This window comes from Filicampus tigris, chromosome 4, assembly GCF_054856515.1.
Source record: "Filicampus tigris isolate MCC_2025a chromosome 4, RoL_Ftig_1.0, whole genome shotgun sequence".
Classification (NCBI taxonomy): Eukaryota; Metazoa; Chordata; class Actinopteri; order Syngnathiformes; family Syngnathidae; genus Filicampus; species Filicampus tigris.
The window spans coordinates 26,193,407-26,216,395 of record NC_141220.1 but is presented as its reverse complement, the minus strand read 5'-3'; the positions used below and the strand labels follow the sequence as shown (position 1 = coordinate 26,216,395).

The window sequence follows — 22,989 nt, the reverse complement described above, 5'->3', positions numbered from 1 at the left end:
TCCCACCCATTCATGCAAGGGAAACGTCCGGGCGACAAACCGCAGCCATGTATAATGCCACTTCCTTGCCTCTCACTCTACTTTCATTCCTAATGAGTCAACAGAATTATAATCGCCGTCCACTGATTGTGAGCCCCTAACAAGCTGCTCTTTGTTTGTCGCATCCAACCAAATTGCTTTGGCGACTCAGCCGCATCGGCGGGATCGGGAAGGCCTCCAAGGCTGTGCCCCCGGAGCGAGGCACACTCATTACCCTCGGCGCAGGGCATAATTTAGTGCAAGTGCATAAAAATAATGTGACCATCTTTCCAAACAAAAGAGCGGGCGGAGGTTAGCAGTGGCGGGAAGACGAGTCAGCCCTGCGGGCTCCATGGGAACTGTGAGTCAGGCAAAGCTGTCAGCGAGAGTGCGGTGGAAGCGGACGAGAATGACCGGCCAACCACATACGCACAAACACACACGTTCACATACACACGCACGCACGCAAGCACTATTTTCCATGTTCTGCTCTGTTTAGCCTGTTTAGCTTGACTTTATTCGTCCAGACATCTCTGGGCCAACTTCACTTTTATTGACATTGCCGGATTTTTTGCGCTCAGCAAACACAGATGTTGAAAGTTCGCGACAACTGAGTCCACCTCGTGACTAATTCAGGTCAACAGTGACACTGGAGATTTTTCAAGATTGCACAGATGAAAAATTCATAAGCCCTCGAGCAGTTATGAGAACCCTGCAACCTTGAGTCTGACAAAACAACCATAGAGGCCCTGGCTTGTAGCTGCTATGCCTTGGGCCATTTAGCTAAAAAAAAAAAAAAATGACATATTCAAAACATGTTTTTCTTTTACGTTTTACATGAGGGCTGTGGGTGGCTATTAGCTATGTTTTCATCTTCATTTTTTGCGGTTTATTCATCTCATGAAATCATTTTTTTTTTAAAAAACGACAATTAATTGAATGAAAAAATTGTATTTACATTTAAAGGGGAAGTCAAAGCAAACGTTTTTTTTTCAAGAATATGTTCTATGCAAGCCCACTAGGTGAAACAGGGCATTGTGATAAATATTGCGTTTGTGGAATAAGTGTTAATCCACTCGTTTTTAGCCATCTCCGGGGGTGGCCATTTTGTCTTCTGTTGACTGAAAATGACATCACACTGATCACAAGGACCGATCACGGCTCAGATTCAGAAAACAGGTCAGCCGTTATGACAAAATACAAAATGTCCGCCCCCAGAGATGGCTAAAAACGAGTGCATTTTGCTGCTCAACTCGAATTCCACAAACGCAAAATTAATTAGAATGCCGCGTTTCAACTAGTGGGCCTGCTGGGAACATATTCTCGAAAAAAATATGATTGTGTTGATTTCCGCTTTAAACAGCAAAATCCACCCGCTTTTAGCCATCTCAGGGGGCGGCCATTTTGTCACTTCTGTTGACTGAAAATCCACATTGGTCTCCACCCTGAGTCCTCACTTTATCTTAGTGAAAGGGTTGTAGGAGCTGGGTTGTCTGGCAGCCAACCAAATTGGATCGCCATTTTGAAATGGAAAGAGTCTGCGTCAAAGTAATTCACAATGCTTGATTGCCCCACGTGGCAGGTGGTCCAACATATTTACTAAACACTGTAGACGCGCATCTATAGTAACCATCAAATCCTTGAACTTGACATTGATTTCAAGATCATCCATGTAAACCTTTTACAGTGGATGCAGAAAAAAAAAAATCTCAGATGTCATTTTAAGGCAAAATGGCCCAGGATATTTTTATGAGCAATGCAATGCGACACTAATGAAACCTTCACTGTCTTTTCATGCTGGACAGATTTATAGCAACGATGGGCGAGCGCTTCTTTCATGGTGGCTTTTCAAATTAGCTTCAGTACAAAGGGTGGGCGGGGTGCACTTATGGTTTTTAAGGGCCAAAGAAAACAAAACACAAATCGGGATTGACGGCGCTGGTGTTTGTCGCTCAGAAGCCTTGTTGACTTGCGAGCGCAGCATGTGCACGCTGTATTTTCTTGGCTTTGTCTCCTGGAAAGAGTAATCGTAACAGTCTTAAGTGACACGTTTTTTTTTTTTTTGTTGCTTTTTTTTTTTTTTTTTTTTTATGAGCCCCATTAGTGTTTTCCATCAAGCTGTAATTACAGCCCATTCATGAAAGCCGGAGGGGGCTGGGGTGGCACTCTCGTCCTTAGAAAGCTGTGAATGGAACCGGCTAGCTAGCACTGCCTTATGGGAACATTTTGCAAGAACTGCCATCTATTGATATGCAAAGCGTAGACGCACCGGTATGCAAACATGCAAGTGGGACAAAAGCACAACAGGTCCTATACAAAGACAGAGTTGGACTGTCCAACATTTGCAATTGATGGAAAATTTATGTAATTATTGATTGACTTCTGTAGATTCTAACATTCATTTTGTGAATTTTGATGTGACAAACGCAAATTTTGGGCATCAGCCCCCACGCACCCCCACCTCATCGTTATTACCATCCAAAGGGAAATAATTAGGGCTGGATGATTACCGTATTTCCCGAATTATAAACCGCTACTTTTTTCCTAGATTTTGAACCCTGCAGTTTATATAAAGGTGCGGCTATTCAGTGGATTTTTCTGTGCAGTAAATATCAAATTTTTCAACATAGGTAAGTGCGTCTTATATAAAGGTGCGGCTTATATGTGTTTTTTTTTTTTTTTTCATTATTTAAAAAATAGAGTGGGTGTGGCTTGTATAAAGGTGCGGTTTATAGTCTGGAAAATACGGTATATGCTTGTGGGAATATCACTTTTCCAGCTGCCAGCTGAGAACATATTCAGGTCATCAGGCGTGGTGGAAATGTTCGGGACTGCAGCCAATCAGAGTCCAGCTTTTCCTTACAACTCGAGTTTGCAAGTTGAAGTAAACAGAATCCGTCAAATAAATGAAAGAAGAAGCAGTAAACCGAAATTACATAGTAACAATGACTGAATGTGCACCTGAAAGCGCAGCTGATGAGCAGCCACTTAGCGTAATCTTGCGAAGACGAAGCTAGTTTGACGTGAGAAGTGTGGAGGGAGCCGTTTGTGCAGAGTATTTAGTCAAAAATAAGGTAATGCAAACAAACTTTTTGAAACATTTGAACACGTAGCACCCAAGTGATGAAATGGAAAGGATGGAAAAGCAACGTAATGTAAACATGAGCAGTTTAGCTGCTGATAAGTAGCTAAAGGCTAACTTATTTGGCATCCGTCAGCTTTCGCGTCGAAATTGACTTAACTGTATGACGGATGGACGAAAAGACATTTTTAATGCATATCGACCAACTTTAGCTGGAGCCACGGTCACAGCGCCTGCTTTGCTTCTCACCTCTCCAACCACGGGCAAATCGCGTGAGGCCTAAATGGCTGATTGCAGTGCAGTGTCGGACCCGGGCAGTGACACACACATAATGACATGGCGTTGAAAGATTTAGAGGAATGTCTAATTGGGGGCTTGGGCTGTAAAGATGACATGCCGTCATTCCCTTTTTACTGCGCCATGATGTGTTTATTTCCATCCCCCACTGCGCTAAGTACAGTTGTTTTGTGGTGTAAACAAAGCAACACATTGTGCAAGGCGTCAGTCACATTTGGGTGTTGATCGTTGTGTCCATTTTAGTCGGACACGTGACATATTTAGGCCGGGTTTCATCATCGGGTTACACATACAGTCCATACAGTATTACGCAATCGGTCCAAATGCATACATTGACATTATTCCAGCTCTTTTACAATCATGCATGAAAACAATAAACCTAAGCATCTGTTTTCTCAGGTCTCAGGTCGCACTACTCAATGAGTGACCGTTTTTAAAATGTAATAAAAGGGCTTATTGTGTCTCTCACCAGTGATGCCGGTAACCAGAGACGCAACGGGACCAAAAGTCGGCCCGGGAATATACGTCGACGGCCGGCGGTGGGGGTGGTTTTTGGGAATTTAAAAGCTGTTAACAGCTTGAAGTGAAGCATTCTGGGGCTAATTTTGCATTCCCGTCTGGCAGAGTGATGCCACATATGCGCCATGTCACGTTTGGACCACATGAAAAATAACAACGAAGGAAGGAGAGATTCATCTTTTCCAGCTGGAAAGCCACTCACTATTTTGAGTTTGTGTCCGCTCAAGGAAATATGAAGGTACTGTACGTTGCACAAATTGTGCTGTTGACAAAGTGTTAAATAGCTAAGGCTGTGTGACTATATGACGTCGCCAAATGGAATCATTATATTTATGAGCAATGTACATTCTAAATGTTCAGTTTGCAGAGACAATATTAAGAGTTCAATATGAATATGTCAAGCCAAAACAGACTGCCTTCAAAAACATATTCACGTCAAAACGAGAAAGGCTATTTTAAAGCAGCCATTTATCTTAAGTGAAATCCATAGACTCATTAAAAAAAAAGACTTATGTTAAGTAAAAGAAAGATGTTGAATGTAACCGATAAAGTAACTTGCAATCTTATTTACTTTTAAAATCAAGTAATTAGTCAAGTTACTTTTCCAAGATAACTATGGCAACACGGTCTCTCACATACACACCAAAAAAAAAGCTCTGAGTAGTTTATTAATGAGTTATCTTCCAATAGTACCCCTTTAAACGTTCAAAGCCATTACTTGACGTGCTGTAAAATAAAGATCTGCAGGTAAATGGAGCTAGCTGCTCCAGTGCTAGCGTCATTTAATAATATGTAACCAAAGGCATTCAATTTGGATGAGGTTTTAATCTTTTCTCCACTAGCGTATTTATCATATTTATGGATTTTATGTGGCATGCAAAAATCTGATGAGCGAGGCAGCCAGCGGTGTAGATAACGTCCTTCGCGTGGCCGATGGCAAATGTGTAGCTTGTTTCCACTAACCCGCAGGATCGCATTTCGAGCAGCTCTGAGCTTCTGGAATGAAGGTATGACAGTTTGATGCTGAAAAATGAAGTCCTATTAGGCGCCATGCTCCACTTGGAGTCGGCGATTAAACTGTCTCGGCTCGTCCATTTGATTTAAAGCTTTGTCAGAATTGTCACGCAATCAGATGAACTCCCTTGAAGCATGAATGCGAGATCAATGCGTGATAGCTGAATATTCTTGGCCATTTCCTGTCGCCACCCGGTGGCGCAGTGCCTGCTTGAGGAAGGCAACGCGAATTGATCGAGGGCTGACGGTGCGGAGCTGCATTATTAAGAGTTTTGTCTTCAGGATAATCACGAAACTTGGGCGTTCTGCTCAAATATATCGCTGCACACTGTGTAGTGTTTATCATGCATTCAGTTTGTGGCAGGCATTTTCTCACAGATATGTAGAAAATGTCAAGCTGGGCTGTCTTTGCTGTGAGCCATTTAGCAAAAGATAATGGCTAGCCTCCGAGCTAACGTCAGCTCTAAAAGCATGCTAAACATTTCAACAACTAATGAGCACGTCTGCCATTAATCCAAGTGACAGAAAAGTCAATTCATTAGTTAGCCATTCCCTCAACGAGCATGCTAACTATAGTATGTCTGAATTTCAATCTCGTCTAAAAATGCCTGGCGCAAATGTAAATAACCTCAGGGATTCTGTCTCTTAAAGCGGAAGTCAACCCAAACATATTTTTTTCAAAAATATGTTATGTGCGAACACACTAGTCGAAACAAGGCAATATGATTACTATGAAATATGAGTTACGCAGCAAAATGCACCCGTTTTTAGCCATCTCAGGAGGCGGCCATTTTGTCACTTCTGTCGACTGAAAATGACATCACACACTCTCAGGGCTCAGATAACGACCAATCACCTGTTTTCTGAAGCTGAGCCATGATTGGTCGTTACCTGAGCCCTGAGCAGTTGTGATGTCATTTTCAGTCGACAGAAGTGACAAAATGGCCGCCCCCACAGATGGCTAAAAACGGATGGATTGACTCTTGTTCCTCTTCATTTCGACATTCTTCACACTACGGAGATTGCGTTGTGTCGCATGCAACTCGGGTGCCATATTATTAAGAAAAGTCAAAGGCCTTGCTATTTACAGTCGATTTGTCCGTCTAGTAGACGTGGTTCAGACTTGGTGGCATGCCATCAGAAGCTTTAGGACTTAATCGTCTCGGAAATCACCAAATGGCCCTGAAACGGTCTATTCAAACCAAAACGGCCCAAATTCCTGTGCCTTTCAAAGCATGGGGTTTTTAATACTTTGCCATGTTTCCTGTCTTGCCATGACATACATTCCGGACAGTATGGGACGTTTCAGTGGGAAAGGATGGAGAAATGCGTTTATGTATGGCAAATGTCATAAATAGTACTGTACATAAGGAGGGCCACTGTCAACACAGAGGAATTTTACAACGCAATGCAAATGAATCTTTTGAGCACGGCACATTTAAATGTTCACGCTAGTGTGAAATATAATCTCGAATTAATTCCGTCCACATGCAGCTAAGAGGTTTACTTCTCCTTCTGCTGTGTTCTATTGTGTAAGAGGCTTGATGTGTGCGTGTGTTCGTGTGTCAGCATTTCCTCTTCCAAGCTTGTCACACTACATCTTGTGATACGGCATGCACACAAGCGTGACTGCATGCCCCCGCGCATGCAGGCGTGACTCAGACTCTTTTTTGAGTTGAGTTAGCACATCTGCACTAAAATAAAAATAAATAAATAATAAATACATATTTTCATTAATAGGTCCATGACAACAGTTGTAAAAAAAAAAATAATGTGTTCCCACCAAAATATAATAAGTAGAAAATAATAAAAATAGGTCAATGACGGATTAGCTTTACTTCATTTTTGGTTGACTTCCCCTTTGTGGAATGATTGTGGGGTAACTTAAAATGTAACAAAAGTAGGAATAGCCAAGTCAAATCAAATTCATTTAAAGAGCCCTAATCACAAAAAAGTCTCAAAGGGCTTCACACGCCCACAGTTGACAAATATGAACGACATCCCCTGATCTTAACCCCCACGAGGGCAAGGAAAAACTCCCCCGCAAAAAATCATCTAGGGAAAAATGAGAAACCTTGACAAGGGATCACAGATGGGAGATGATCAGGCTGCAATAAATGCCCAGTGGGCAACATTTAACACACATTATGATGCTATACAATGTTAGTTGAAATAATGTGAAAGCTCGCAACCTTCCTGGCACATGTTTTTTTTTTTTTTTATGTTTTGGTTTGGTAAGACCTTTCCTAGAACAGCTTATTAGGTTCACCTAGCAAGAAAAAAAATAAGAAAAGACAGATTTACATCTTTTGTCAAGGCGTATCACTAAATAGCAAACAGTGGGTGCAACGACTTCACATCACATCAGTTCCTACTATGGCGCCGCACATTATAAATAACCTTATTTTGGCAAATACAAGAATAGATATTTATCAAACTTTACAATTTTGCTACATACTGCAGATTTAAAATGTAAGCCTGCTAACATGGTGTGCATTGACAGGTGTGCGGCAAACCTAGCTAGCTATTAGCCCGCCGCAGCCTGGCTGGGGCCTCCCGCTGGTCGAGTGGGGCCCAGTGTAATCTCGCAAACCAAATCAACACGGGCCTTTTCCTTCCTCTCAACCCGTACACGCTGCTTGTCGTAAACTATATTGACTGTCATATCCTGTCAACATGACTTTTATGATTCGTGTGTGATCGTAGCGTGTGTAGCGCTGCACACGCGTGCGTCGTCACCGCTGAGTGCTGTGATTTCACAGTCAAGCCGCAGTAAATACATGACATAATACGAGTGACATAATCAGTACCGGGGAATATTGTGTGATGTCGTCTAGCACTAACACATGCTTTAAAGGTGTTATAAAATTGCAATATCATGAGATAAGGCCTTTATACAACACATCTACAAGCTCTATTTACTTGTGAACAGAATGAAGCGACAAGAAATTATGTTTATGTAATCAGTTATTCAGCGCCACCACCAAAAATAGTTTCGCAAACAGTGGCGTGAGTCGCGGAGTTAGCCGTTAGCACAACATGCTACCTAGCCAAAGCGTCAGTGTCAACAATTATTGTAGCATCTTTTGATAATGCACATTTGCAAGTAGCAATGATGCTAACGCAGTATGTATGTGCAATAGTCTAATTTAACGTATTTTAGTTTATTTTAGTTTAAAAGTGTGAAGAGTAAACAACTGTTTTAGATGTGAATAGATAGTGTGAGTTCAATACTGAAAAAATATCTATCTATTTATGATTAAAGGGGAAGTCACCCCAAACATATATATTTTTTTTAAGAATATGTTCTGTGGTTGAGACAAGGCATTCTGATTAATATTGCGTATGTGGAATATGAGTTAAGCAGCAAAATCCACCCCGTTTTAGCCATCTCAGGGGGCGGCCATCTTGTCACTTCTGTCGACTCGAAACGACATCACAGTTGCTCAGGGCTCACGTAACGGCCAATCACGACTCGGCTTCATATAATAGGTGAGCTGCGATTGGTCGTTACCCGAGCCCCGACACACTGTGATGTCATTTTCGGTCGACAGAATTGACAAAATGGCCACCCCCTGAGCTAGCTGAAAACGAGTGGATTCCTCATATCCCGCAAATGCAATATTAATCAGAATGCCTTGTTTCGACTAGTGGGCCCGCATAGAACATATTCTTGAAAAATAAATGTTTGGGTTGACTTCCCATTCGAGTTTGTCCTGTATTTATTGTATTTATTACTCACACATAGACACATGTGCGTGTCAGCCCACGATTGAAGCGGCCAGGTGCGTCACAGCAGACGCGTGTGTATCGATGTGCCAGACAGCCGGCGACGCACTTTGTGCGACAACACATTCTTGCTCCGCAGCTGAGAGATCTGCCACAATGTATGCAACGTGCAGGTAGAACGCACACTATTTGGAGCAGCTCATGCATGTGCGCACAGCAACAAAACACGCACACGCACGCACACAAGAAAAGTGCGGGCAAGGGACAGTGAGGGCACGCCAGGCTGTTATTCTAGTGCACGCTGGCTGAGTGGACTGTGTAATCTCCAGGGTGGAGTCCATATTGGGTTTCGGGCTAATTTACTGCTTTTTGGCCCACTTGTTGTGTGATTTTTGCAGGAGAGAGTGAAAAACAAAAAGAGAGCAAACGATAGGAAGACGCCAACTCTAGTGGGGTTGTGGCTCCCTCACGTTGATTATACGAGTTGTATTGCGGCGTTAGTATAGGAGGCGTAATCACCCTCGGTGGCGAGCGGGGATAAAAACGACTTTAAATCGCAGGTGTCAAACTCGAGGCCAGATTCGGCCCACTGCATCACTTTATGTGCCCCCTTAAAAAAAAGTGATATCGTAATTTTTCTTCAAGTTTGACATTTTTTTTTTTCGCCCATCAAATCCTAACATAAATTAAACATATCAGAACATATTACTCCAGTCCTGAAAGCTTGGCCCACCTCACCTCCTTTGCATCGGTTAAAAAAAACACAAAAAAAAGAGTCACAAGCCCAAAATAGAAAAATGCCAAAGCAATGTAAGTCGCTCGAAAGAATCCCGAATAAAAATATGCGGCAACGCGACCGCGCCCGCCATGCGTCACATTTACAATCGGACCAGGAATGCGGTTGGCGCCTTGTTGCGCGCGGCGACGAGACGGTTTGTGGTTTGTGTGGCGCGCAAGAGATAGCACCTGCCTGTCGATAGCGCTGTCTGCAGCACAAACACCCCCACCGGCTATCGAGTCACTATCGCAATCATTCAAAGAGGTCGGACGACTGTTGTTCGTCTGAACCTTTGCCTTTATTATCTATCTGCTTGTCTTGAGGTTTTATTGCGATGCTTTTACTGGATTTTAGTACATACTTTATTGGGGTTTATTTGCGTTTGTTATCCGTTTGTACAGTGCGAACTGCAGAAAAATGTGCTGTATAAATCAACTAGAACTTAAAATTCCCTTTTTATTCACTCATTGTTAGACTCTGTTTGGAAAGTTAATGTTTTATTTATTTTTTTATTGGATACAATTTTAAAAAGTCCAAATGTGTTCGATAGACATGCAGATAAAGATGACAATTTTTGTATTCACAGCTTGTTGCAGCTCAAATTGGTCTGTTTAAAACTCAATAAATGAAAAAAAAACTGAGAGACTAATTCTATGTTTTTCCTTGATATAAAAAAAAAAAAAAAAAAAAAAAAGCACGAAAAATCGTGTTTTAACACTAATGGCTTATTTGCACTCAGCGGGCCAAAACATTAGGTACACCTGCTCAATTTAACGAGAACCACAATAATCAAAAATTGAAATGGATAACCGGTCAAAAGGAGCATTAAAGATTGAGACGACTTTTTAAAAAAAAGAAATAGCACATCAAGATTAAGGACACAGGTGCTAATCAATGAGGTGATTTTTCATTTTCCTCCGGCAGGAAATACAAAATAAAGTTTGACCACACAGCCAATTAACACATGAAATAAAAACACGGAGCAGCACTTAATTACGCCGCCCTAAAGCCACGCTCGCGTGATACTTAAGAGGCGTGTTTGGGCTGCCATCTGCCGCGTCGCCATGCCAACGAACGGCCGGTATGTGACAGACGTCAGACGGCCCAGCTGGTTGGCCAACACCCCCCCACCCCACGGTGGGCGGGATCCGCCAACGCACGCACGGAGCATCTGCATTCCCACAGTAGTCCGAGTCAACAATCAGCGCGCCCCCGCCTTTCTGAAACTTTATCAGAGAGGCTGGGAGTGGAGGGAGCGAGTGCTTGGGTGGGGTGGGGGGGTGTTTCAATGCCGCTGAAGCAGCACATTTTGCTGCAGGGGCCCTGGTGCCAATGTCAAGGTGCTGAGTGAGGCAAGCCGAGGAGCTCCTCCGCACACACACACGCGCACACGCGGGGCCTGCTGAGACGACCCCTCCCTTAGCTGCCATTAGACTGGTGGGATTGACCTCTCGGAGCCCTACAATGACCTTCCGCGTTCACCTTTGACCGCGTGCGTTAGTCCCTTTTTTTTTTTTTTTTTTTTTTTTTTTTTTCTTTTCCATTTCAGCTCGACGCAGGAGTGAGGTAATGGTATTTTATTTAAGCCCTGGACGGCATAAGTAAGCATTAAAGGCCTCATAGCTCAGTGGTTAGAGCACTGGTCTTGTAAACCAGGGGTCGCGAGTTCAATTCTCGCTGGGGCCTAATTGTATTTTTAACCCACGGGGGGTCGGCCTCGGTTTACGCCGGCGTTTTTTGCCCCTATGAGCCGGTGAAGTTACCCCAATTTGGACACTGAAAAAAAAACAAAAAAAAACGAGAGGTGTGTCGAATTGATGCGTTTTTATTTCATCAAGTGGTTGCACAAAATAAAACCCTCTGGATCCAGATGCATTTTGAAGTAGATGTATATGCTACTTAAAAAAATTACATTGAGTGTTTTCACAAAATCAAGTCATCACGATTCAGGTGCTTTTTTTAATTACCGTAGATGTATGGAAAAGTTGAAAAAGGTACCTGGATCCAGGTGATGTTAATTAGTGCAGTGAGTAAAAAAAAATTTCTGGGTCGGAAAAAAAACTACAACGTAAACCGAGGACACTGTGGGAGAAAATAAATGCGACTTTTTTCAGTGTCGAAATAACGCAGGGTAGTTTATAGGGAACCCGCAAAAACCCAAGTTAACATTTAAAATATATTTACACATATGTTAGTGGTTCATTTCATGATGTTTGGCAATGTGTTGTTTTTACCGGATTACTATTAGAATAGGTACGATAATTATACATGTATGGCAATTACAGGGAGGACCTCGGTTGACAACAGAGACCCCTTGCTTAATAGGGTTACATAACTCAAATTGGTAGGTAGTCGTACGCCATCCTATGCTAATGCAGCATTTGTCATCTTTACAGGAAATATTTGCATGAAAAACGCTTTGAGGGCACAAATATCTGCGGCAAAATGCCGTACGTTGATGCCGTATGTCGATGCCGTCCGGCGAGACCAGAAACAAAATCTGTCCAAATTTTCTGATTTTTTTTACAATTGTATCCGAAAAAAAACCATATTTTCCTTTGTGTGATTTTAAAGGAAAACAAACCCCAAAAAATCGGATATACAGACAACCGCTCTATCGTCATTGCACCGCTCCGAAACCGTACTCAACCTGCGATTGAGTTCGCTGGTCGCCGGAATCTGAGTATTGATCAGTTGTCACAACCCATCGATCGGGGCGTGCAACATCGCCTTTTCTGATAAAGCTGCCCGTGTCTTCTAAACTTTACCACAAATCAGGAAACTTCCAGCTCCACACAGCCGGACGCTTGTGATCGCGATTCCGGTACTGTCTGCGTCTTTTACATCCCCGGCGGAAAAGTATCGATTGCTTGTTCTCAGCAATCCAAAGCATACCCAACCGCGATTGACGGTCAACTGCTCCACATTCTAAAATCGTGATGTGAGACTGGTCTTATGAAGAGTTGGATTACGTCAGGTAAGTGCCCACCCAAGGCCAAATTCAGGTACCAAATTCACGGCCTGCCGCCGGTTTGTCACCCCCCCCCCCCCCCTGGAAACCTTCAGAGAGTTGATGTGACACCAAACAAAGAAGAAACGCTCCCCGTCTGTGAGAATATAAATCACAGTGGCATCTCTTATCTCAAAGCCTTATCGGGCAGACTGCAGCCTCTCCTCTCTGGTCTTCTTCTCCTGGTGTGAACGAGGAGATAGGACACCGCAGTCCCCTCCGAGGCCTTTCTCCTCCCTGCCCCCGCCTCCTAAGCTTAGACTGTTTATCTGTCGGGGCTTATCGAGCCGACTGGAGCGCAGACACGGTCGGCCTCCCACTCCCTGGCCGCTGAGTCACGGACGGGACGTGTCAAGATCACCCTGGCTGTCTCGCGTCTTATCTGTCATCCTCTCAAAACAAGTACGCCGAGGGTGTCCAGAGTTTTGCCTCGGTCGGGGTCGCATACAGAAAAATCCAAGCGATGGGGCTGGTGAAATTCTTCAAGTTGAATGTTTTTAACGCACTAAAACCGATCCATTAAGCAAAGGCTGGTTGGAGACAATTGGCTTCACTATTTCAGGCTATTAACCATTAAAGATAAGGGGAAAAGGGTTTTTGTGAACCCCCGCACGTGGATAAAACACACGCCTTTGTACTCCGAGTAAAAAAAAAAAAAAAAAAAAAGAAAAGTCATTAGCCACTTATCAAGAAGACAAAACAAAAACATGCCGTGTCATTCCGACAAGCCTTTACGAGAAATGGCAACATGGAAGCAGATGGAGGCGACAGGAGACGTGACGTTGAGTAAATAGGGTGGGTCAGGTGCTCGCACACACACACGCACACACACACACACACACACACACACTCACTCACTGAGTTTCGTGCCGGGCCAACGTCTGTGGCCAAAACGGCAAAGCTTTTCACAGGGTCATCATAAACACCTGCATTCCTAACTTTGCTCACTAATGCCATGGGCCGGATGGGCCACAAGCCACGCCCCCCCGCCCCCTTAAGTGTAGCATTTAACCCCAGTCAAAGTCAGCCTTTGCAACAAAAGCCAAACGAAGAATACACGGATCGCAAGTCAGACTAGTCCAAATGTTCTGTGGACTCAGTCTCAACTAGTTCCCTATCTGAAAATGAGCTCAGAATTGGTTGCCACTCGGTCACTCCGACCTGCGTCCACGCCGATTGGGAATTGTGGTTGCCACTCGGTCACTCCGACCTGCGTCCACGCCGATTGGGAATTGAACCCGGACGAGTGAACCGCGTTGCGGTGAGTGACACAAAAAATAAAATATCCATTTGCAGCACCTTAGATTGGTCAATAATTTGTCAAATTAAATTAAATGAAATATAAAATAAAATAAAATAAAATAAAAGAGCCATGTGCGGACTGACCATTAGTAGTGATTTGTGAATAATGTGAAATTGACCACATTTGGACATAGGAGGTTTATGGCCGACAATGACAAGATAATATGGTAAGAGTTATTCAGCATGCAGGGAAAAAACACTCTTTCTTCAAGTTCTGACATCTAATTTATAAAATTGTGTTTCAAACATAATAATAATAATAATAATTACAATAATAATAATGATAATAATAATAATAATAGGTACTCAATAGTCCAGAGTTTGGTCAGATTCATTTCCAGGGTTGGTTGAACCCCGCCGAGGCTGACGTTTGCCACCGACTGATTCTCATCATCTTTATGGACAGAATTTCTAAGCACAGCCGGCATTGAGGGGGTCCGGTTTGGTGACCTCGGTATTCCGTCTCACAATCCAATAAATGAAGTGTGCCTACTCCTCAATTTTCAATCTTCACGCAGTCGGAGAGGAATTGATTCATCCATATGTTTATTACGGTAGTTTGCGGTGGCGCAGACCCGCACTGCATCGTACCTTATTGAGCTAGACTTCTGGATTGGATCTGATTGTTGGGGTCCTCCCAAAAGCTGTGTCATGATTCACCACTACTTCAGACTTCCACGCAGGCCAAAGCAGGGGCGGCTCCACGGCTGCTGAGTCCAGCGCATTAGCAACAACACGGGAGCCCATAAACACACCACCGCTTTTTCTTGACTGCGTTTTAACCTCACTAAATGCGATCGCACCCCTCTGCTGAAAATGAACTGGTGTGCGGGGGAGTGCATTAGTGCTCCAATGTGGCCAAGACAATAAAACATATGTGCAAAGACAAAAAAAAAAAAAAAAAAAATGCACCGTGGTAGCTTGATTCGCAGCACTTGAAGCTTGCAACTTATTTTACTTTGTATATCAAATCAGTTTCCCCAGTGAAATGAGTGGAATGCCCTTATTATTGATCTAAATCTGTCAACAGAAAAAAAAAAAATGCACTGGACTGTACAAAGCAATAAAATCGACCAAACAAAGGCTGATACTTTAACATTTCTGGGCACCTGTAAGTACAACCCGGCGGCGGGGCAAAGTTTGCCCAATGGAAATGGAGCGCGGATATTTTACAGCCAAGGAGAAAGCCCTGAAGTGTCCGCTACAAGACGAAGAGAGAGGCTGGATGTGTGCGACATGATTTAGATGATAGGAGACTGCGGGCCTATAATCCTCCATTCAAATAAGAACGCACAGGCTCTGACAACAAAGGACAAACGGCAGCGAGGAAAAAAACAGAAAACAACAACAACAACAACAACAAAAAACAAGCGGGCTTAGGGGTCGGTGACAAAAGCCAAAAATCAGCAAATGAGCTATAGACGATGAATTGGAGAGCGAGAGAGCGCCCAGACATGCAGACTATCCGTCTCTGGCTTGTGGGAATGTGGTAAAGACACAGTAGTGGGCAAGGGCCCGGCTCTGAAATTAGAGAGTGGCGCTAAGAGAAGGGAGCCGGAGCCAAAGGCCGTCTGGGAGCTGCCAGGAGCTTCATCGCCGAGCGCATTGCCCCCGGCGTGATTTAGTGCGAGGCGGCACTCCGGGCTGCACGCTATCTCACGGTTGGCGGCGCGCCGCTCTCATGGCGCGCTATGGAGTGCCGTGCCGCACGAGCGCCGTGGAGCCCCCCCTGACGTGACAAAGACCAGGTCTGCTCCACGTAGTGGCAATGTCTGATGGCGGGGGAACATGTTTTAAGAAGTGACAAAAAGCGGGATGTGATGTTCTTGGGCTGGAAGGGCCACAAACAGAAGAAAAAAGAAAAAAAAAAAAACCTGGAAAGACTTTGACATGCTTCTCCTTTAATTTATTAAAATGACTAAAACCAAACTAGTGTAGGTAAAGTACACTGCATGCATAGCAATTGTATATTATATAGTATACCGAATACTTAAACTAAACCAAAGCAAAGCATTTAAAAAAAAAAAAAAACGAATTAAAAACTAGCAAAATTGAAAAAAAACAAAGCTCAAAATCAAATAAAAGCTAACGACAATGAAAAATCCAAAACTATTGTAACTCTGTTCTCTTCATAGTAAGTGCCAATTTGGTGCCAATTTGGCAGCTAGTGAACAACCGTTCAAAAAAAGAGGCTTCAAGTTTTTTTTTTTATTGCAACTCCTAGTTGACATTTACCGTCAAAATAAACATAACTCAAAGAGAATTACATGTTGCGTCTTCAAAACAAACACATAAATTCACTCTAAGTCCGCTATCTTAATGCTAACAGAATACAGTAGATGAGTTAACGAACAACATCTGTGCGGCAGTGTTTTAAGCAACGGACCATAATTATTTGACCACCAACAGTGGAGCAACACATGTAGACAAAAAAACAAAACCATTACTTAAAACAATACGTGTATTTTTATCCTCTGCGAAATACAAAAAATATCACTATGGGTTAAAACATCAATTACAGAATCAAGAAAGCACTTGAATTTAAAATTGGAATACTTTGAGTGGGGCGAAATCACAGGAAATAAGAGGCTGAGTCAAGCGGAAAATTTTCAACCGTCTAGAACAGGGGTGGGCAATTCTGGCCCTCGAGGGCCAGTATCCTGCCTGTTTTCCATCTCTCCCCGCTGGAACACACCTGATTCAAATGATCATATAATCAGCAAGGTCCACAGAAGCTGGATAACGATCCTGATCATTTGAATCAGGTGGCTTGCACCAGGGTGACATAGAAAACATGCAGGATACCGGCCCTCGAGGGCCGGAATTGCAGGACAACACTACTGCGAAGAAAATCGGCAAATCGTACAAAAATGAGGGCCACTTTATAAGTTTGCCTTTTTTTTTTAACTCATTCACTGCCATAGACGAATTTACTTGTCTTTTCACAGTCCAGCCATTCAATCCCAGGAATTTATTCATGTTTAAAAAAAAAAAAAAAAAAAAAAATCAAACTTTCGGGTAAAACAGGGTCTGAAGATGTCTGGCAGTGAATGAGTTAATGGACTACTGAAAAAAAATATTTTTTTCAAAATCATTTTTATGAAATTCCATTTTTTTCCAGATGCACCTGACGTGCATTTGGAGCCTGTAAACTTGCCGCCAGATTGCGTCGGCTCTGCCCCCAACCCCACATCACCCCCCCCCCCCCCCTTGCGAGCCGGCGAGCGAAAGCTCCAGAGGGCCCAGTTCCGTCGAGGACAATGACCTCTGTTGTCCGTGTGGAACCGCGGCAAGGAACTCCCTCGCCGCCAGACTCGCGCAAAGCGGCGGAGCAAAAACAAAAGCAAAGCCGAGCGCCACGGGAAAACGCAGGATTTCAAATCCGGACAAACAGGAGGAAGTGCAAGGTGCTTTGCCTCGCGGGGCTCTGAAAGGCCAAGTCTAGACATGCCAGGAAGGTTCTGTATGTGCTTGTCTGCAGCGCGGGTCAGCGAGAGTACTGATGCCGTGTTCCAGGATTTCACTGGAGTGTATGTGTGTGCGTTTCCTTTGCCAAGTTTCCTCTCTTTGTTTAGAGCGGCCTGGTTAGTCTGGCTCCCCGCTGTGCATGCTATGGCCAAACACGCACATATATCAAAACACATCACAACAACAGGCAGGATGCGCCCATGGCAAAGAAGTGCTGGGAACAGGAGCAAAATGTGTGTGTGTGGGGGGGGGGGGGGGGGTGTAAAAATAGGGGACATCCATTTGGGAATAAATCACAGAAAGGGGCATGGCGGCAGATTGGCAAGCGGCCATGAAGCCTTTGAGCTGAAACAATTGCGGGGGGGGGGGGGGGGTCGCCTTTGCGGTAATGATGGGGAGAAAGTGTCGAAGCACCTGATGTGTCATCGTCTGTGCGATGTTATGTCGTTTAATTCTAGAGTGACATGTTCGCACGGAAAAACCATGCTGGGTTGTTTTGCGAAACCCTGTCGCTGCGCATTTTGAACACATTGGGTCACTTTGACCTAAAATTCGGTTCATTCACTCATTCGCTGCCATCGATGAATTTATTTTTCTTTTCACAGCCAGTCAATCCCAGGGATTTATTTATATATTTTTTTAAGTGTTTTCAAATGTTAGGGTAAAAGAGGGTCTGAAAATGTCTGGCAGTGAATGAGTTCATTTGACCTGACAGGGGGAAGTCTTCTTCTGAGAACATGTGTATTATTTTTAACAGCTATACTGATAACCTGGGAACACAAGTTTCAAAATACTTTTTTTTTTTTTATTTTTTTTTTTAAGCTTTGTGGAGCAATTTTGCTAATCAATGACTCCATTTGAGGAGCAACTGTCTATTTTTTTTATTTTATCTTTAGATTAATCCCAGGGACCTGAAGCAGGAGTTTTATTAAACAATATTTATAAAAAAAATTTTTTTTAAAAAGCCTATATAGCAAATGAACAATTGGCTTTCTTTTTTAATAATCAACAGTTTTTAATTTCAATTTTAATTCATGCGAGCGTTTATTGTGCAAGACCTCAAACTACAAAATCAAAACACAGGACTAAACTGCGAAAACAAACAAATAAAATGTGTGACATTATGAATATTTTATATGACATTACTATTCAGCGACATTATTATTCAAGCTAATTGGGCAGCTGAAGTACGTCGCAACACGGAAAGTAATTTATTCCCTGTGTCTGTTTTTATTTATTGATTTATTTATTTATTTTTCTATGTTCTCTCCAGAATCCAGACCCTTCCTAATTTGGACGTTCAAAGTGGATGTTCCCTTTAATGTGGTTCCAGCCAGACTCGTGTGACAAATGTACTCGATCAGCTAAAGCACTTATTTCACTTATACTTAGTATTAAACGATTATGTGTCAGTTTTGGGTTATTTGAGCAATTGGCCTGAATTGAATAATTGCCGCCGCAACCAATCACAGGCTACATTGACACACACAACCCGTCACGTCACCAGTCATTTCGAAGCAAAGCAATAAAGTCAACGTACAAAAACACATCCATCCCCCTCGGGCTTTTTCTCCACTCTGACTTTGTCGCCACTCAATCGCAGGATGACTACAATGCAACAACACCGACGTGTTTCATCCTTAACGGGCACGGCCAGAAGAACAAGGAAAGAACTCAGTCAACATATATGTGGAGAGTCTTTAACTTTTGTATATTTATGTGCGTTCAAGTATCCACTTAGTAGTCAAATATAAATATGTACATGAGCCCATGTGTGTTTACTACGGCCTTGCATCCAAGGCCCGGCGCCCGGTTTCGAGTGGGAGGGTTTCAACACGCGCGCGCACACACATGCGCACACACTGTGCCCCCAACACCCCCCCCCCCCTTCCTCCAAGCCTTCATTACAGAGCTGAGGGGCCCTAAATGCCTTACAGATGGACTCCTAACAAACAGCCGCTCCTCAAGTATTCCCACTATTTGGCCTCGCTGTAATTTACAGCGTACTTAGCTAATTGAGACGCATTTAAGGTCATGCCGGGCATTCTTTGGCCCCAAGGCTTAATACGCACGTTACAAGCATAATAATGCGCACAGGTCCGTGTGCGTGTGTGCTGGCTAATTCGGCCTGAGCGATTACGACCGCAGAGTGGCTGCGATTTACGGTCCATGTAGTGGTACACGTAGACACGCAAACAAACACGGAGGTGGTTTTATTCAAGTCACTGTGTAAAATATCACAGCTGTGCTGTGAAAAACATTGATGTCCAATTTGGGATTTTTTTTTTTTTTTTTTTACTTTTTCATTTTCACGTTAATGAACACCATTCACATAAAAATAAGAGAATTGGAAAAAAAAAGTCCAGAAGTGTTTTTTACAGAACGGGGGCGATATAATACTTGGTGTCACTTGGATTTAAAACTTTTTTTTAAACAATGTTTTTTTTTTGGTTTTTATCTGCAGGATGTTAGTTTGGTGGCTTTATGACCATAGATGATGGGATGAGATTACTGCTGTTGTTGTGTAAGTGCATTCCTGTGTGGTGGTGTGTGCAGGTGAGCTAACAGGTGCTGCCAAACGCAAGTGTGATGGCGGAAGAAGGTGTGGAGTCACGCAAATTTGGTGAGAAATCACAGAAAAACAAAAACCACTGTACAGTCAAATCCCGCACTGTTTTGCAGCGGGCGGGGGCCGAGCCCTACCGTGAACACTGAAAAAATGCGAGTAACTGACCCTCCCACTTCAAAATATTTATAACTTCCTATATTAATAGTTTTGTCCATAACTATATAAGTCCTTGCCATTTATGAAACGGCTAACAGATTTGGAAAAAAAAAATGCTACTGAATGTAGTTGTTGCACTTAGTGGGAGCTCTGTGCATGTTTTTGTTTTCAGCCGGTCTCATGTTGGGTTCCGTAGCATTAGCTAAGACGGGATAGCGTCGCTAAACCCCCGAAATAATTCTCTTTTTCAATGTTTCTATTTCACTTGTGCTTTTATGTATTTGCGGGCAGATGCTGCCAGTCTCATTTTGGGTCAAATATTTCCACACGCTGGTAGCACAGAAGGCTGTACTGTGTTACGTGTCACAGTAGTTCTGCTCTTGTGTCGTCAATCCTATACGGTGCCCCTTCATTATAGGAGCAAAATTCGGGAGGTTTTTTTCTTCTCCCCCTTCCTTATTTTTTTTTTTTCTTTTACATATATAACTGTTAAGTGAATGTGCATTGCATGTGCAATCACCAAAAATTTGATTTTGATTCTGATCTTGGTGCGACATGTTGCGATAGGAGTAGTCGTCATTATCACGCTATTGTTGTCCGTAAACGTTATTGGACATAACAGTTGGCCATGAAGATGGTAGCCGGTATGAATATTTCAAGACCAGCGGTGATTCAAATAGCTAAAGCAAAGCTAGCTAAGCTCAATGCCGTTTTCCTCCACAAGCAGCTTATTTGTTTACACTGACCCGTGCATACGCACGCATGAAGACTGCATCACTTTGTTGGCCAGACATTTGGCCGTGCCTAAGCACGTTATATTCCGGCAATGGCGTCAGACGGCCGAGTTGATTCTTCTCTGTGTATTGTCTGATAATAAGATATAAGCTGATATGCCAAATAGATCCGCTTCACCTCTCGACCAGTAATAATTCTCTTCGAAACTAAAAAGGTGGGGGATTGTCATTCTACATCACAATGAAACAAAACACTGTTGATTTTAGACAATACAGGATCGGAAAAGACGCAAGTCGCTCCATCTTTTGAGGCGGCCGGTTTCTATCCATTATTCACTCATTGCGTAGTATATTACAGCTTGATCAGGCGTGTCTTTTATAGGTGCCGTTGTATTTTATATGGCAGACATTCACAGGCACCGACTTGGCCGCCGATCACCATGCGAAAGCATCCTGCTTCTCATAAAAGTGAGCGACGTAGCGCAAGCGTCAGCCTTGTCTCAGCCCTAAAGCGCGTCAGGTTGTGAAAGGCTAAGTTGAAGCTCGGAGACACTGGCCACTGTTTGAGCTTGTCGCCGGGGCATTTTTCATCGAGTGCGTGTGACAGAAAGATAACACTCTGTCACACTGGGCCATCCGTCTTCGTTTCCAAGCCGCTCCTGGAGAATTCAATCTGGAGAGCGTTGGGTTGGACACATCAGCGATTAATCAACTCCACTCATGCGTCTTTGTTCCGGTGTGATAAATCATTGTCCATCCCTGCGTTGGGCACACAATGGCGGAGCCCCCTCCTGCCCATAAAAGATAAATTCATCTACGGGCTGACATCCTCGCATAAAGCACTGTGAGAGTAGTTAGCGTCTGGCATTTTAGCAGGAGGGGCATCGTGGCGATTTGTCAGCGACGGCAAACGTATTGACATTCTGTTTTTGAATAAAGATACTGCAAAAAAATAAATGAAATAAATAAAATATATATGTGTATATATATATATATATATGTATATAAATATATATATATATACTATATACATATATAAATATACATATGTATACATATACATATATACATATATATATATATACACATATGTATATATATATAAATATATACATACATATATATATATATATATATATGTACATATATATACATATATATATACATATATTTATACATATACACACATATACATATTTTTATATATATATACATATATACACATATATACATATAAATATACATATGTATACATATACATATATACATATATATATATATATATATATACACATGTATATATATATAAATATATACATACATATATATATATATATACATATATTTATACATATACACACATATACATATTTTTATATATATATACATATATACACATATATACATATATATACATATATACACATATATACATATATATATACATATATATATATATACACATGTATTAGTGTTTTACAATCATATTTAGCAATATTTATTATTTCATATGTACCCGTGGTTAAAAAGCACGTCGAAGAACCACTGTTGCCAAAATGCACGGGTGCAGTCAGTAAACGGGGGGGCCAACAGCCTCTCAAAATATGCTCACTCACTTCTCGGCCACTTCCTTTTCTTTGTGGCCATCCACTTCTTCCTTGACAATCGTGCCATGTTTTTGTGGTTCAATAAAAAATAACAGCCCTTAAAAAAACGATAGCTTTGAAGTTTTCCCGATCGCTTCAAGTGCACTGAATTTTGCTGACTAATTCTTTTGTTACAGTCCACTTCACTTGCTTTCGGCCACCTCGCTCAGTGGGTGGCGGCGGGCCTTGAATAGGGTCATGGACGGGGAATATCTTGTTGGCTCCCCCATATCGCTGCTGTCCCTGTTTTCCCTCAAAATCTCAATCAATCGATCCATCAATCAACCGCGGCTGTCATCACCTGTCTCTATTTACAACTTTTCCCACATGGTGTCATCATCCTCGTGTTGAAAAAAGTAAACAGCCCATTTTTGACGGATTCAGTAAAGAAGAGGAACAAAAAAAAACGTAAAAAAAAGATCAAAACCTAATGTAAATAAAATACCATAAAAATCATGTGCCCGGGAGGCAGGCCGAGAGCGGCGACGCCGAGGGAACACACTCGAGCATACACGCACGCACCACCCCTCCCGCCACCCCCCCACACACACACACACACTGTGGTATAGCTAGTGAATGATTCCACCGGGCTGTTGGGAAAGATCCTACTTAAGAGTGAGTCAACTGTGACACCAGGGTTTGCTCCATGTGTCATTAGCTCGACGTT

General features: G+C 42.7%; 1 protein-coding gene and 1 non-coding gene across 6 annotated transcripts in view; one reads left to right on the top strand and one right to left on the bottom strand.

Annotated features, from left to right (window-relative positions):
- kcnq1.2 (potassium voltage-gated channel, KQT-like subfamily, member 1.2) overlaps positions 1–22,989 on the bottom strand; it is a 160,509-nt gene that overhangs the window by 37,032 nt on the left and 100,488 nt on the right. The window lies entirely within an intron of this gene.
- Positions 11,051–11,123, top strand: trnat-ugu (transfer RNA threonine (anticodon UGU)). The gene has a single exon. It is a non-coding gene; the product is annotated as a tRNA-Thr (tRNA).